Below are 18,178 nucleotides of genomic sequence, written 5' to 3'. Positions count from 1 at the left end.
CCTTAAACATCTTTTAGAGGATCAATAGTAGAGAAGAGAATTGGTCTTTAGTTGGTAACATTATTTACAACATAAGATCCATGCTCACAAAATTTGATTTTGTGAGAAGATCAAATAATGCACCTGCTCATATTATGTGTAAATTAGCATTATCTTTAGAAGAAAGCAATGCTTGATTTGTTAACTTCTCTAGACAAGTGTATGAAGTTGCTACTACAGATTTGTCATACCTATCATTCTAAAGGTGATAATAATGTTTCTTCATTTTTTTAAAAATTATACTATTCATTTTGATAGATACACCATAATATTGTAAAGTTAAGTTACGCCAAGATAGTATATACTGACAAGCACATGTGACGAGATAGATATTGATTGGCACAATTAAATGATTAGACTATTACGAAAGTATCATCCTATTAATGTAAAAAAAATTTATCTTTTAAAGGCATATTAATTATTTTATTAGGAATGTAAGATCATTTTATTTAATGATATTGAAAACATCTAATGAAGACTGCCTAACATCTAAATAGTAATGGTAAAATATTCTATCTTTTTTATAGTTACACCTTCTGTATTGATAGTTACTCTCTAATATTATACAGTTGCACTAAAATAGTTTATATCGACTAATATAGGTGAAGAAATAACTATTGATTGATATGATTACGTTCATATTCTATCATAATATTATCATCTTATTGATATAAACATTTACTCTCATTTAAAGGTATATTAATTATTTTATTAGGAATGTAAAACCATCTCATTTAAAGGCATTAAATATATCTAATGAAGACTAATTATCATTCTAAATGATGATGATAATATATCATAAATTTGTTTTTATAGTTATACCACTCATCTTGACAATTATGCCATAATATTATATAAGTTATATCAAGACAATGTGTGTTGACTAACTTAGGTGAAGAGTTAGGTATTGACTGACATGATTAAATGTATAAGTCACTAAGAAATTATCGTTTTGTTGATATAAAAAATTATTCTAACTTAGAGGTGCATTATTTTTTTTTCATTTGAAATGTAAGAATTTAAAAATATTATAAAAATTTAAAAAAGATTACCTATCATTCTAAATGATAATGATAATATATTCTCATTTTTTTTATAGTTAAACAATTTGTTTTAATAGTTACACCTTAACATTATAAAGTTATACCAAAACAATATATATTGATTAACATAGGTAAAGAGATAGTTATTGATTGATATCATTAAATATATAAGACACACTGCATTATCTACCTTATTGATATAAAATTTTACTCTTGTTAAAATCCTTTTAATATGTTTCATTAGAGATGTTAGATCTTCTTATTTAAAGGTATTAGAAATATTTAATAGACACTACTTGACATTTTAATTGGTAGTGACAATGTATTCTCAAATTTTTTATAGCAACACCGATATCTTGATAGTTACACTGAGATAGTGTGTATTGACTAACACAGGTGAAGAAATAGTTATTGATTAACATGATTAAATATATAGATCACTATAAATTATCATCATGTTGATGTAAAATTTTATTTTCATTTAAAATCATGTTAATTTTTTTATTAGAGATGTAAGAGTATATTATTCAAAGGCATTACAAACATCTAATAAAGACTATTATTCTAAATAGTGATAATAATATATATCTTCATTTTATGGTTACACGATTTGCTTAAATTGTTACATTTTAATATTATAAAATCACATTAAAATAGTATATTTTGACTAACATAGGTGAAAAGATAGCTATTGATTGATATGGTTATATGCATAGGCCATTGTACATTTTTTTTTTGCAAGCCTCATACGCGAGAGTGGGATGCCAGTCCCAATTTATTTATTCAAACCTTGTCAAATACATTCAAATTCAAAGAAACAAAAGAAAACCCAACGAACTATTCTCCGAAAGTTTGGTAGTCCCAATCGATCGAGTCGACCTTTACTCCGAACCAAGTCTGGCAGCTCCGAAAAACTATGAAATAAACATTCCCACTCCAAATCAACACCGTGATTTGCTAACCTATCAGTTGGCCAATTCGCCTCCCTAAAACAATGAGAGATACAATGAAAATGATTTTGAAAACTAAGAAGCTCCTGCAATTCCCTCTGCAGCCACCACGAGCATGTGCAAGTACTCTGAATCATTTGAATTAAAACAAGAGAATCCGATTCAATATGCAATCCAAGAAGCCTCGAGAGAGACACTGTTGGACTCTAAACGCCATCGCCTTGAGCTCCGCAAGCAAGCTTGTCAATGAGCCAAAAAAACAAGAATAACCAAACATGAAATTCCCATTCCAATCATGCACCAATCCCCCTCCTCCACTTATACCCGGATTCCCTCTAGAATAGCCATCAGAATTCAACACATATCCCACTGTGGAAGCAATCCACTTGACCGGTCTCATCAAGATAACCCTCGACCGACCAACCAAAAAATAATGAAAACCCTCCCAAGAAACAAAAGAGCACGGCAATGTTGGAAAATGCTCGTGAAAAAACTCTTGCGCCTAAGTGAGAATCCGAATGGCAATCCTATCCCATCCCAAGTTTCGCCCTTCAAAAATCGCATTGTTTCTTGCCCTCCACAACTCCTAACAAATCAGAGAAGGAAGAACACGATAAACAAATGCTAAGTATGAATTTTTGGCGGATCGAATCCATCAATACAGCATCATATGCCAAATAGTGCCAATTGAGGATAATTCTCCAGCATGAACCTCAAAAGCCCTCCACGCTTGCCGTGCAACTTCACTTGTACAGAATACCTGATTCAAATACTCTTCCTGAGGCTCTCGACAATAGACGCATCTAGAAGGCCCCTAAACTCCAAAATTTCTCAACTATTCCACAAAAGAAAGCTTCCAGACCAGTAATCTAAGCATGAAAAAGGATATCTTGATCGGGAGGGCCTTATGCCAAGCACATGTAGTCAACCAAGAAAAATTAGAGGCCTGTCTAACAATGGAGTAGGCAGAGGAGATCGAAAACTCACCACTAGGAGTTAACTTCCACACCATCCTATAGTCTCCATGCATAGAAGGTGGTACAATGTCCATTACTTGCCTAACAACCTCTGGTTCCAAAAACTGACGTAGCATTTGGCTATTCCACACACCCTCTCTACAAAATCAGCCACCCTATGTTCATGAAAAATCTCTATCTACAGGTACAACGCTCTCGAACACATCCAATTATCATGCCAAAAATCCATCGAATCCTTATGGATAATCCTGCCAATGTACCCCTCCGCTAGACTCTGCACTGACCGCATCCTTCACCAAGCATAAGAACGCACCAAACCTTTCTCTGTTAGGCAAGGATGCATCCCTCCACAAAATTTTAGTGATATGAACTCTGGCCAAAGAGAGCATTTTCTCTTAAACAGCCACCAAATCATCAACGAAAAGGCATTAACAACATCCTTAAGGCTCCAAAAACCTAATCCCCCCATTGCAAGGGCTATATAGGTCAAGCCATTTCATCCAATAAAACTTGGCGCCAAATTTTGACGTCCCTCATAAGAACGCTGCCATGAAGTTTTTCAACTCCCGTAGCACCCTTAGAGGAGGTGATGCAACTACTAATATGTGAACCGGGATTGAAGACAAGACGCTTTTAATTAGAGTAATTCTATCCCCGGGCAACAGAATCCTATGCTTCCAGGACAAAATTCTATTGGCCACGGCACTGCAAATTTCTGCAAAGTATACCTTTTTTCTTCTACCAATAAATAATGGACAACCAAGGTATTTAGTTGGAAAAGACTTTTGTTGAAATCCAGTTACTTGCCCTATCAAAATTCTCCGTAGAAGGGATAAATTAGGGCTCACCAAATAGCAGTTCTTTTGGTGATTAACTTTCTGACCTGAAATAGCACAATAATCCCCCAAAACACTCATCACCAATTGCAAAAGATGACTTTAAGCCACTAGAAAAAATGACCACATCATCTACATAGACCAAATGTGTAATATTTGGATAACCAGCAGGTACTTTAAAAGGATTAAAGCGTCTCTGCATGATCAACCCATTCACAGATCTGGATAAGATTTCTGTTTCAATAATAAATAAAGTTGATGAAATTGGATCCCTTTATCTCAACCCCCGTGTGGATTTAAAAAACCCCTGCAATGACTCAATTATAATTACCGAAAATTACACATTAGAAATTAGTCTCCAAATCATATCAATCCATACCTCATTAAACGCAAAACGATGCAGGACTTGTAGTAAAAAACACCACGATACTCTATTATATGCCTTCATCATATCCAATTTCACCACCATATTGCCCCTCCGATTGGCCATCTTGATATCAGTTAGCAGCTTCTGGGTCAATAGGAAATTATCAGTAATTTGCTTTCTCTTAACAAAATTACTATGTTGTGGAGAAATAATAAAAGGAAGAATCGTAGCTAAACAATCCGACAAAATCTGAGAGATGACTTTATTAATGAAATTACACAAACTAATAGAGCGATATTGTGTAAAGTCTTGTGGCCTTTGCACTTTTGGGATCAAGATAATTGACATCATGGCAACACTTCTCGGTAGCTATGCTCCATAGAAAAAACTAGATAACGCTCGATGCACATCCTCTACTATCACTTCCCATACAAAGTGAAAAATTTTCCTGTGAAACAATCGGGACCCGCCGCACTCTTCTCATTTGTGGAAATGACAACAATTTTTAACTCCTGTAACGATGGGATTTTCATCAACCTCGAGTTATCCTGTTCAGTCACAAGTTTTAGAATAACGTTCAATAAGTCATATGAAAGCGGACAAGACCCTGCCGTGAATAACTCTTCAAAGAAGGAAACTGATTCATTACAGATTTGTGGTTTTGAAGTGGTGAATAATAGCCTTGCATCTCTTCTCGGTCACCACCATATGGAAGTATTTCAAATTCCTGTCACAATCCCTAAGCCACTTCACCCTTGCCTTCTACTTGCAAAAACCTTCTTTCACTGCTAATGTACGTCTGAGCTTTGCGCGAATTGCCTGCACGCTTAGTAGTAACTGTTCAGAAGGATTATTGTCATATGAAATTTCAGCCTCCAAAACCAACTTCTCCTCCTCCTGAATAGCCTTGAAGATATCCCCAAACGATTCCTTGGACCAACACTTAAAGGCCGGTTTAACATTTCGCAACTTAGTAGACAAAATATAGAAAGGAAACCCTACAACCAAACTTGGCCAACTCTTCCTACTTACATCTAGAAGTCCCTTATTTGAAGTCCAAACATTCAACAATCGAAATGGTTTCGGTTTATCATCCAATCTCGTGGAAGCCGACATCAAAAGAGGGGCGTGGTCCGAAGGATCCCAACCCAAATGCCGTACGAGGACGTTATTCTCCATTCTCATGGCATCCAGTTTAGTAACAACCTATCTAGTCGTTTTCACACACGAGCCCGCCCTTACCTATTATTACACTATGTAAATTTAGAACCCGAAAAACCAGCATCACACACTTTCGCAATCGACATAAACTGTATGAAATCTATCCTCTCATTCAGCCTGAAAGGTAAACCACCCCGTTTCTCCTTTGCATATACTATCACATTGAAATTCTCAACAATAAATCAAGAGTATGAATTTGGTTTGTCCACCAGCAAGTCGGACCATAGGGTTTCCCTTTCTTGATTTGTACACTTAGCATGAACAAAGGAAAAGTACACTATTGAAGAGAGAGCTGGAGACTGAATACGAAGTGTTAAATGTTAACAGGACTCCCCCAAAACCTGACACGTAAGAAAAGATTGGTAAAAAATTCACACCGTTCCCCAATTATTTGCTACACAACAGTCCATTCCTAATTTTAATCGAATGTCATCAATTCGATCCAAATCAGTCTTGGGTTCACAAATCGCCACCAAGCTAATAGAGTACATCTTAATTAACTTCTTAAGTCTTTTTTAGATTTGGGGCTCTAGCGACACCTCTAATATTCCAGAATAACATACTAATTATCAAACAAAATTGAAAAAAAATTATCAGAAGAAATTTTCATGGAGCATAAAATACGATCAGATGGAAACTTAACTCAAAATTCTCGTTATTTAGATTGAGAAACGCTTTGGAAGTCCCTCTCATCGTTTAGTTGCTCTTGCATATTCGCAGCACCAGCAATTGACTCAATATTAAACATCTCCACTACTAAGGCCCGACTTCGAGTAAGGCGGGATACAGAAACACCCCATAGTGACAAGCTACCATAACGACCCTACAACTCATTTAACTCATCTTCAAGCGAAGCATCTTCAATGGTACCCAACCTATTTCTCGCCCCACCAAATATAGAGGGGCAAATTTCAGTTGATGAAACACCAACTCCGTTGCAAGTGACCAACCCATACAGAGCTGCTGAAGAGACTGGAATATGAACAGTCGTTACAACCACCTTAGAAGTGCTGGGGACATCAATTACTGGTGGCAACACTATTGCAACTATGTCAGAAGTTCCCATGACAGATTTTTCCTCCACCCGACACCATCTTGAGTGTTATTCCTAGCCTTTATCATATCCTGCACTACCATAGGTGCACTCTCAGGTAGACTACACTCAGTAGCCACCAGCGAGAACATTACCGGGACTGAGCCGACAGGAATTGCAGCAATTAGAGAAGTCCCTTTAGCAGCCATGCCCAGGGCCTATTGCCCAATGCAGAGTTCACTAGTTGCAATTCTGAGATGCCTCGCGACAGCCGCTCATCGAACCCGTTATTTTCTCCAAGCAGAGCCGACGTACCAGTTCCATTGTCAATTGTTTTAACCTCCTTCAATCGAAACTCCACCCTCGGAGCCTGCACACCATATTTGTTTTCATCTGATTTAGTAGCTCTAAGCTCAGACTTGAGGATATGGTAGCCAACCTCATCGTGTCTCTGTTTGAAACAATGCAAATAGTACTTAGGGATATTTTCAAGTACTAAATTCTGTCAGAAACCATCATGATTCCTATTACCAATCCACACCCTCAATGGACGAGATTTGAGCAAATCAATTTCGACACAGATCCTTGCTACTTGGCCTTGAGGCCGCCAATGTTGCAGAATCCACAAACAATGGAACTCCTAATACGGAGACAATTTGGAACAGCACCTCCTTATTGAAGTAATGCAAAGGAAGTTTGGAGAATTGAAACCAAACTGGTGACACCAATGGCTCCTTATCCACGTGAAAGGCTGGTGACCACTTGAAAACCCTCATTGGAAAATCGAAGGCATACCAGACGTTGCGAGACCATATTTGATGGAAGTCAGCTTCATTGTTGAATTTGATCAGGATGCGCTTGGAGTCTAGAAACCCTAGGGAAACAATCTCTCTCAAATCCAATGACAAGAAGAATTTTCGCAAATCCTTCATTCTTGACCTACCTTTGAAAAATTTACCTATTAGGCAAACTTATATGGAGCTGCCAACGATTCTGAAGCCTCTTGGGAAAAGATAATTGCTAGCTCTCCCTTATGAGTAGTTGTCGAAACCTTGATGAATAAAACCAGTTGCGACGAATTGGAGCAAAGAACTCTGAGAAAGATTTCCGCTGAAATGTAGAGGAAAGTGAACTTTGCTCCCTAGTAGTCGGTTGGAGGGCAGCCATGGGCACGCGAAGAGAAATTCTTGACTTGCCCGAAAAACCCTAGCAGAAAGCTCGAGAGCATAGGCCATTATAAAATTATTGTTATAAAATTATTGTCCTATTAATATAAAATTTTATTCTTATTTAAAGATAGATTAATTGTTTTATTAGGGATGTAAGACCATTTCATTTAAAAGTAATAACACCATCCAATAAAAACTACCTATCATACTAAATAGTGATGATAATCTATCATTATCTTTTTTATTATTATTTTTTACTAATTTTGATACTTACACCACTCATTTTGCATAGTTATACCATAATATTATAAAATTACACTAAAATAGTTAATGTTGACTAACATAAGTGAAGAGACAGCTATTGAATAATATAATTACATGCACAAGCTACTATGAAATTATTGTCCTATTGATATAAAATCTTACTATTATTTAAAGGTACTTTAATTGTTTTATTAGAGAAGTAAGACCACCTCATTTAAAGGTTTTATAGGTTCAAGAACCCACTGGCGGAGCTTACCAACATCCCACCCATCACTCTTAAAAAATTCCGCCAGCAACATATGTGGCGGATCGTGCGGCAAATCTCTCGCATTCAACTCTTTCCTGAGCTTGACGGCGTAATAGTCTAGTCCCCATCGTCTTCTGGTACCTTTACAACCAAGTTAGCTTGGGAGAACCTTCAACAAAGGCGCAATCGATCCGAGGTTGATCAGAGGATTTGGAATAAGGTTCTTCCTCTCAAAGTTTCCATTTTTGGTTAGCAACTGCTACAAGGTTTTTTATCATTAGATGATTGGTTGAGAAAACGAGGGATGGCTCTTCCTTCCAAGTGTGTTTGTTGCTCGGCAGAGGCGGAGTCATTGAATCACTTATTCCTGGATGTCCTGATAGCTTTGTAGGTGTGGACTCATTTAGCGGGGCAGTTTGGTATTCTTAATGCCGAGTTGTCTCGATCGAATATGTCCACGATATTTATGGGTTGAATTCTCTCTTCCTCCTTGGGTGGCTCTTCTCATATTAGATCTTGGTTGCCTATGGTTATTTGTTGGTCTTTATGGAAAATTCGAAATCAGGTGCTGTTCCAAGAGGGATTGCTCTCAGTGCAAAGGGTGATCGGGTTGGTAGATTCTTTTCTCATGCAACTAGTAAGAGCCAAGGTGTTTCGAGAACTGCATTTTCGAGGCAACACGGATTGTAAATGGTTTCGATATGTGGTCGCTCCCCTGAAGGTGAGCAAGCGTAGCATCAGTGTGTCCTGGCTTAAACCTCCGCTAGGTACTCTCAAATTAAATTCCGATGCAAGCATGGTGGAAGGGGTGGCCTCAGGTGGGGGGCTCATCAGGAATCATGAGGGTAACTTGATTTTTACCTTCTACAAGGAGTTTGGTGTTGCGGATGTGTTGTTGGCTGAAGGCTTGGCGTTATTGCATGGTCTTCAACTGTACAAGGAAAAAGGCTATAGTTCATTTCATACAGAGGTGGATTCAGAATCTCTGGCTTCTTTAGTCAAGGAGGGTACCCTGACTAAATGGCTTTTCTGCAATGTTTTGCTTGAAATTCGTTCACTATTAGTCTTGATGAACTCGGGGATCCGTCATATCTTTCGAGAAGCAAATTTGGCTACGGATAGGATGACAGCGCTGAGGGTTGGCCAAGTGTCCTTCATTTCTTCGACTAGTCATCTACCGGTTTTTCTACGGTCGGTCCTGGCATTAGATTCTAGATCTTTTCCTTATGTTCGTTCTCAGAGGGTGAGAGAGTAACATGTTTGCCCACTTTTCTCAGTAACTTCTTGAGATCAGGTCGAAACCCTCTTAAGCTCATGTATTTTTGAAGGTCTAATAAAAGGTCGAATTATTTGGAAAAAAAAATCTCTCTAACTAGTGATGATAATATATTCTTAAAATTTTGATAGTTACACCACCCGTCTTAATAATTACACTCCTACTATTATTATATTACATCGATATAGTGTATGTTGACTAATATATATGAAGAAATATATATTAATTGACATGATTAATGTATAAGCTATCACGAAACATCATCATAGTTGATTGAAATTTTACTCTTACTTACAAGAATATTAATTATTTACTCATGTATGTAAGACCATTTCATTTAAAAGTATTGAAAACATCTAATGAAAACTTTCCGTCATTCTAAGTGAGAATGATAATGCATTCTCATCTTTTTTATGGTTGCGTCGCTTCTCTTAATAGTTACACCTTACTATTATAAAATTGCACCAAGATAGTGTATCTTGACTAACATAAGTGAAGAGATAACTATTTATTGATCTAATTACATGTATAGACCAATAAGAAATTATCGCTCTATTGATGTAAAATTTTACTCTAATTTAGTGATACATTAATTATTTTATTATAATGTAAATTTATCTAATTTAAAGGCACTAGAAACATTTAAGGAAGACTACCTATCATTCTAACTGGTGATGATAATGTGTCATCATTTTCTTCATAATTACACTACTCGTTTTGATAGTTACACCCTAACATTATAAGGTTACACTAATGTAGTATATGTTGGCTAGCAAAAATGAAGAGATAATTATTGATTGATGTAATTATATGCATAGGCTATTGCGAAATTATTATCCTACTGATATAAAATTTGACTCTCATTTAAAGGAACTTCAAATCGTTTTATTAGAGGTATATAAGACTATTAGAAACATCCAATGAGTCCTACCTATCATTCTAATCAGTGATGATAATGCATTCTCAAATTTTTTTTATAGTTACACCAATCGTCTTGATAGTTTCACTCTAATATTATAAAGTTACACTGGAATAGTGTATGTTAACTAACATAAGTGAAGAAGACATTGATTGACATAATTAAATACATATGCCACTATATAATTATCATTCTATTGATGTAAAATTTTACTCTTGTCTAAAAGGATTTTAATTGTATTATTAGGAGTATAAGACCATCTCATTTGAAGGTATTAGAAATAGTCAATGAAGACTACGTATCATTCTAAATGATGATGATAATGTATCTTCCTCTATTTTAAAATTACACTGTTCGACTAGATGGTTACCCTACTTAACTTAATAGTTACATCATAATATTATAAAATTACACGAAAATAGTATAAGTTAACTAATGTAGGTGAAGAAATAACTATTGATTGATATGATTAAACTTATTAGGCTCTAGGCATATGAAACTATTGTCCTATTAATACAAAATTTACTTTCGTTTAAAGGTATGTTAATTGCTTTATTAGGGATATATGACCATTTCATTTAAAGGCATTAGAAACATCTAATGCAAATTTATTGTAAATGATGATAATAATATATTTTCATGTTTTTTATAGTTATACTACTCATCTTAATAGTTACTGTGACAGTTCCCACCTCCCCCTAGGGCGTATCCAAGAGTTTGGCGGACCGTCTGCCTAGCTCTTACCAGGACTTACTCACAAATCTCAGAAAATAATAACAATTCCCAAACTCTAATAGTATTAACCACAAAATGTGCATCAAAACTTCATGGTCACAAGTTGAAATTTCTATAATGAAGCTAAAAGAACATACAAAGGTTAGATAATCCACATGGTAAAGCTAATAGATCATAGAAAATTGAAAGGACCATATCAAAACTGGAAATTCTTCATTTAAAGTTGGAAATTTCAATTTACTACACAAACCATGAAATTTTTCATAGAATCCACCATAATCAAGCCTTAAATCTACTAAAGTGCAAGTTAAAAGTGAAGAGATGGTTTCAAGCCATGATTACCTTTAATCCTATGAAGAAGAGCAACCAAAGCTTCCTTTTTTCCCTAAATTCCTCCACCCAAGGTCTTCCTCCTTCTTTAAAGTTACTTCCTATGGATTGGATTGCAAATTTATGGTGAAAATCTCAAAGATTCAAGCAAGGTTCTAGGTTGAAAAAAATGGAGTTTTTCTCTCTTTTTCCTTGCTAGGAGAGTCGGCCAAATGAAGGGAAGAAGATGAGGGTTTTTGGTTAAATTTTCTTTTATTAAAGGCTAAGAAAGGCTGTAGTCAAAGTCAAAGCTCCAAGGCTTGATTGACAAATGACTTCCAATGATTAATCCTCATTCTTTTGTCTTCCAATCACTAAAATATCTAGCCAACCTCTAATTATCTCATAACACCTTATAAAATAATATCCTTTTGCACAAAACTCCTTCTAATCTTCAAAAATTTATCGCACACACCTCACTAGTGGGTCCTACTTCCATAATGCATTACGAACTTAACATGTACTAACTTATACAAGAAAAATGATTTAAAAACTTGACTCACTTATAAAAATATCTAGAAAATTAAAGCAATAAATTAAAGTAAAGAAAATGCATTCAAAGGAATAAAATAAAATATAAAATAATTTTCGGGTCCTCACAGTTACGCCCTGTAGCCCCACAAACAAATTGGTTATATGAGTGAAGTACCACTTTGATTATTTTCTTAGGTGTACGGATATTGTTGATATCATTTAATGATTTGAGAGTTTACCATTCATAATGTAACGTACCACACCGAACGGGCTAGCATAATGACCTTTTGAGTTGAAACCACGGGTTCAAAATGGTTAATTCAAAGTTATTAGTAATTCAATAGGTCGGACATTATATACCATTGCTTTTCCTCTTTCCTAATCAATAGGGGACATTTCACTTTTCCTACCTTTAGAATTTTGTGTCCTTGGTTGGAACCATATCACCACTTGGCCCCAGGCTCGGTCCATGCAAAGACTATGTGAGATTCGCTTTGATACCAATTATAATGCCCTGCACCCAACAAGCTAACTAAATAACCTTTTGAGCTAAAATCAACTATTAATAATCCAATAGGCCGGACATTATATACCATTGCATTTCCTATTTCCTAGTCAATGTGGGACATTTCACATAATCCTTATGATTTCGTAATTAGGAAGCAAAATAATGTTTTTTAAATTTTCAAAAATTTAAATTGCTTAAGGTGCTATAATATCCATGAAAGAATGAATTCAATACCCAACTTTGATCACAGGATCTATTCTTGGGTTTCTTATATCCAACTTCTAACCTTGGTTGAAAAGTTAACATCTTCACTAACTTGGGGTTGCAGTGACTTTCTTAAAATAGACCTACAAAAAGAATTCCTTCTTTAACTTGCTATATATTTTTAATTTCATTTTCTTTTTCTTATGCCTAATATGGAGAGTGAAAGAGAAGAAGAAAGATATCTTATAAAATTTTAACTTTAATTTTGACCCATGATTTTTTTTAAAAAATTTTGGGCGATATAGTCTAAGTTGAAGAACTAATCTCTATAAATTTGGAATTGCAATAATTTATTCCCCCCAAGCAGTGTTTTGGACTGAAGAATTTGGATTTGACGTTGAATATTCAAATGAATGGATTTCAAATGCTAGCATTTTAACTCATTAATTGAATTACTTTGTTTGGAAAATTAAAAGATTTGAATGAAGGATTTGAAATACATTAGAAATACAAAAAGGAAATTCTGATTAGCTAAGAAAAAATAAGTTTGCAGGGTAAATCTCTAAAATTAAAAATGTATCTTGAAGGATAAAAAAGAACTACAAAAAATAATTTTTTTTTGGTGACTGAAGTATGTCAAATTTTCGAAGATACTCCTAAGGATGGTAGCGGCTCTAAGGTTGGCACTGCTTTGCACAGCTACCATCAACCATGTTATGGTAGTGTTTTCTTGATGGGAAATAATCAATAAACTCCTTGTTCTCTCCACAATCAAAATTCAAACACAAAATTGAAACAAAAAAAGTTCGGAAGCCATGAAATGATATAGAACAATCACATATCAACACTCAAATTGAATCTTGTGACTAAGTAAACATCATTCCATAACAAGATAATTGTGAATTTTGACCAAAACAAGAAATAGAGGTTGAAGATCAATCGACTAGTAGCTCTTAAAGAGTAAAATCATCATGTCAGAACTACTATAAATAAACAATTATCAGTTAAAACAACCAGAAGACGATTGCGACAAGAAACCAGTTAAGGAAAAGTCAGATGGATTTAAAATAACATCTCTATCAAGTGGATTTGAATTTCGTCAACTTGAGCATATCAAATGCTCTTTAAATTTTTCTGGATTTCAAATACAACTACTAAAGAATTTATCCGAAAATGATGATGGATTTAGGTAGATGATTTCAACTCCAAAACCAACCAAATCCAATCATCAAAACACAACCCTAGAGAAATCTTTTGTCAACTTGTCTTCAGTTTTTTTTTGGATTATTACATACTCCAGTGGGCAGAGCAAAGGAGAAGAAGAAAGATATATTACAACAAGTTGTGAATCTTGACCATGATTTCTGAAATTGTTAGAAACCATCATTATCTTAATCAAATTGACAAAAAGGAAATTTTTTATGCCAAACAAGATGTGTAGTGTCTTTATTTTCACTATATTTCTTCCTTTTCTTTCCAATTGTTAAAATGATGTTGTTTTGATAATTTTAATCTCATTCGTCCAACTATCACTTTTAATCCTAACTGTGAAATTGTAGGAACTCGAACTTGTGAGGTCCCATCCACCTAGTCAACAATATTGACAATCATAGTATAAAGACATTTCTAACCCTAATAAATCAAAAAATGCGCAAAAAGGCATAGGTAACCTTTAGACTTTGTGTGTGTGAAACTTGGTATATTAGTTGGGAAGTACATGCATTATATGTATGATATTTTGTTATACTTGTTAGTGTTAAAAGGAGAGTACAAGAACAGCTTCTAATCTTCAAACTAATCACCTTGAATTTGACAGCTACTGGGAAGTCCAGTAGGATAAAGGCACGTAGAACGCTCTCTTTAAGACGATAAGCACCCCTACAGTATTTTTTAAATCGATGTAGAAGGTCTAGCACGCCGCATGTGTGACGACCCCACCTCCCTCTAGGGCCTACCCCAGGGTTTAGCGGACCGCCTGTCCAACTCTCGTCAGGACTCGCTCAGTTACTTACAAAAAAAAAAAACAAGAAAAACAATTTACAAATATTGACAATGAATGAAACAACAATTTCCAAGCTTAGAATGTACATTGATGCTTAAGTTAAGCTCCAAAACTCATACATTCCGAAATATCTCAAAATATTTAAAATTTCAGATACATTTAACCCTAATCGAGCACTATTTCAGACAATGCTAGCCTGTACTAGCCTCACGCCCTCGCTCGTACCCCCTGTAAGAAAAACAAAACTAATAAGGTGAGTTAAAACTCAGTGAGGTTCCAAAACATCATGCAGATCCAAGTATCAAGTTGACCACTATTTAAAAGTGAAAATATCAAAGTAGCGAGCATAAGAGTTCATAAAAATGAGTAATAACACTTCAAATAGCAAATTATTAGATATCCAACATTTCCAAGTAAAAGGATACAGTCTACTCTGGGGAGCAAGTTCCATGACCACTTGTTCAAAATTTGTTGACACTCCGTCAACCATGGAATTATAATAAGTCCAGTAGAGCACCACTTAACTCAAATTTCCGTCCACCATTCAAACCCCCTACCGGGCCCGATGTCAAGATAAACACTAGTAGTAATACTCGAGCATACCAATTAGTCGAGAAGATAACACTCCACTCGACAAAACTAGAGACCCATGGTTCTGTAGACACCAAATTTTTGTTAATTTTTAATGTTTTCTTGGATTTTTTATATTTAATGAGGTATTTATTTTCTTGCATTTTAATGTGTAATTTTCTCATTTTTGCAGCTTTGTTTTAGAAAAAGAAAAACTAAAACAGAAAAAACAAACAAACAAAATTGATTTTTGTAAAAATAAAAAATAAATAAAATAAATAAATAAAAAGAAAATGGAGAAATCATGATGACTTGTTCATCATGATGCCACCAAAATCATGATCCACTTTTGACCGAAGGCATCCAACGAGAGAAAAAGAGAAGGCAACGGACAGAAGAAGAAAAAAAATTGCTTTAGGATCCCTCTATCAATCCTTCTCTCGGCTTAGGCGGCGGAAAAAAAAAGAGAAGAAAAAATTTGCTCCAGAGGTCCTCGGGCTCAACGAATAGAAGAGGAAGGAAAAAAAGGAAAACTCTCTCCCTTTCTCAGACTTGGGCAGAAGAAAGAAAACGGAGAAGGAAAAAAAAACCCCTCTCCCTCTCGGTTTCTCCTCTCCTTTCCCCCTCTCAATTTCAGACACCTATCAGCAAAACAACAAAATAAAGGGCAAGCCATTGGACAGTTGGAGGTTTGGAGTTTCATCAAAGCATTTTAACCAACTCCACTTTCGGTGAGGTATCTCTCAATTTTTTGAAGCAAATTAAATTCATGTTGATTGCTTAGTTTCTCTTGCTTTTGTTGGGTTTTATTGTCGATGATGTGTTGCCAAATGTTGGGGTTAAGTTATAAACTAGATTAAGGGGAAAGGAAATAAATTTTTGTATATGCGTACTAATTGTTTGAAAAATGCCAAAAAATGAAGAGTTGAATTAAATTGAATTATTTTTGCTAATTCAAGGTCATGGTTGGGTTGTAGAAGTCACAAGTAGTGTTTTGGTATAAAATTTACGATTTTTGGGAGAGATTTGAGTGATTTTAGGAAAATAAATTCTGGTTGTAATTTGACAATTTCGCCACTTTTGATTCATTTTTTTTTTTTGTAAAAAAAAAACTCCAGAAATGGAATCTACGCGAAAAATCGAGTAGGGGTGTGTATTTTGGTAATTTTTGGCGACCGGAGAAATCGCCGGCGACAGGCGTTGGCGCCGCCGTGGCTGCCAGAGCTTCAGTTGGCCAGACAAGCAAACCCAGAAACTGCAGAGGAAAGCTTCGGGCAGGATGCATGAATTTCTGAAAATTTCATTTTTTGATCCCCCAATTTTTACCTAATTTCACTGTGGCTCAAAAACTTCTGCAAATAATCAATTCTGCCCCTTTAAATTTAAATTTTCTTTGGCATATTTTAATATGATTTTTTTTTACAGATTATTTATGAATTTTAGGATGAAATTTAAGATTTAATAATTTTGATAGATTTATTATTTTGATTGGGTTTGGTAAAATAGTTGGAGGTTTTGGTTGAGGTTTGTTAGGTGGGTTTTTGTATAAAAATCTGAGCTATTTTGTTTGGATTTTAGGAATGGGTTTTAGTTTATTTTATTGGGGTTTTTGGCTTGGGTTAGGAGGCTAGAGCCCATGTATTTTTTATTGGGCTGATTTGGTAAATAAAAGTGGGCTGGCCTGCTGGTTTTCCTTTGAACTTTACTTGGGCTGAGTTGATTTTAGCCCGAGAGAGAAATAAAAATGGCCCAGTGGCCCAATTTCTTAAGTGATCTAGTGAGGAATTTACAGAACAGTCCCTGTACTTTTGAATAATTGTACTGCGGCTCTAAATATTTTATATTTCTTTTAGTTAGGTCGCTAATTTAACTACAAATAGGTCCCTAAACTTTATTTTGCTTTAATTTTGACCCTGAATCTTTGTGATAATATAATTTGACCCCAAAACTTTTGTTAATTTTTGCAATTAGGTCCCTGACAGATTTGATTTTCTTAAATAGAAATTACTTTTCTTCTTTAATTATTGATATACTTCATTAAAGTGTTCAATTTGATAGATTTCATGCTTATTTCCATTTTTTATGATTCATTTGTTAATTAAATTGGTGCCTTGATGATTTTTGTTAATTTTGGAGTTAAATAGGTAAAACCAAACCCAATTAGCTACTACTTCAAGGGAGGTATGTTCTTGTTTTATTTTAAATTATCTTATATTCTCTTATGTGTTTCTATGTGTGAATTTACATGTTTTGAGTGATTTTTTTTTAGTTATTTGTTTTATTCGTTTTAAGTTTCATAAATTTAATTTAACTTTGATGATTATTTGAGAGGCAATCAAATGCCAAATTGTAATAGTTAGGGTATTATTTTACTCTTATCCCCCTTAGATTGTAGTTAGGGTTCCAAATGTAATAGTTAGATCTTTATTCACTTTTATTTGTTTATGTGTTTGCATGCTCGTGTGCTTATGTGTTTACTCGTTTCCTTAGGATTTTTGCATCTAAATATTATGTTTACGTGTTACGTGCTACATGCTCTTATGTGTTATTTGTTTTAATTTATGCCTATTTGTCTTACTATGTATTATTAATGCGTGACGTCACCACACTAGTCCAACGCTAATTGTGGCATCTTCCTCCGTTTACTTGCTAGTCCAACGCTAGTAAAGATTTTTTAGAAATGGGTTAGTCCAATGCTAGACCCCTAGATCGTTCGTGCGTTAGATTCATTTTTGTGTGACATTCATTACATTTTCATGCATATTTTATTTTTAGGATATTTTCTCATTTGCATGATATTTTCTATTATATTATCCGCTACCTCGTACCCTTTACATGTGTTAATCATATCATTTAGAATTGCACTTTATTTAAGAAATTGTAAAATAAGTTAGTTCATTTGCTTGTCTATGTTAGGAGAATTATTCTTCAAACATGGGAAATAGGTAATTATAACTTTTTAATTTAAATTAGGG

General features: G+C 34.7%; 2 long non-coding RNA genes across 3 annotated transcripts; one reads left to right on the top strand and one right to left on the bottom strand.

Annotated features, from left to right (window-relative positions):
• Nucleotides 1-1,829: 1,829 nt before the first annotated feature.
• Nucleotides 1,830-9,385, bottom strand: LOC140011122 (uncharacterized). 2 transcript variants are annotated; one of them, XR_011818357.1, is made up of 3 exons: nucleotides 8,156-9,373; nucleotides 4,225-7,672; nucleotides 1,830-4,152 (listed from the first exon to the last, which is right to left on the bottom strand). It is a non-coding gene; the product is annotated as an uncharacterized lncRNA (long non-coding RNA). The 2 variants fall into 2 exon arrangements; XR_011818356.1 differs by having other exon boundaries at nucleotides 4,225-9,385.
• A 6,144-nt stretch (nucleotides 9,386-15,529) lies between these two features.
• Nucleotides 15,530-17,640, top strand: LOC113701612 (uncharacterized). The gene is made up of 2 exons (XR_003450943.2): nucleotides 15,530-15,939; nucleotides 16,322-17,640. It is a non-coding gene; the product is annotated as an uncharacterized lncRNA (long non-coding RNA).
• Nucleotides 17,641-18,178: the final 538 nt, after the last annotated feature.

Source organism: Coffea arabica, chromosome 7e (genome assembly GCF_036785885.1).
Source record: "Coffea arabica cultivar ET-39 chromosome 7e, Coffea Arabica ET-39 HiFi, whole genome shotgun sequence".
Classification (NCBI taxonomy): domain Eukaryota; kingdom Viridiplantae; phylum Streptophyta; class Magnoliopsida; order Gentianales; family Rubiaceae; genus Coffea; species Coffea arabica.
Note: the sequence above shows the minus strand (reverse complement) of the source record. Positions and strands in the feature narration are given on the sequence as shown.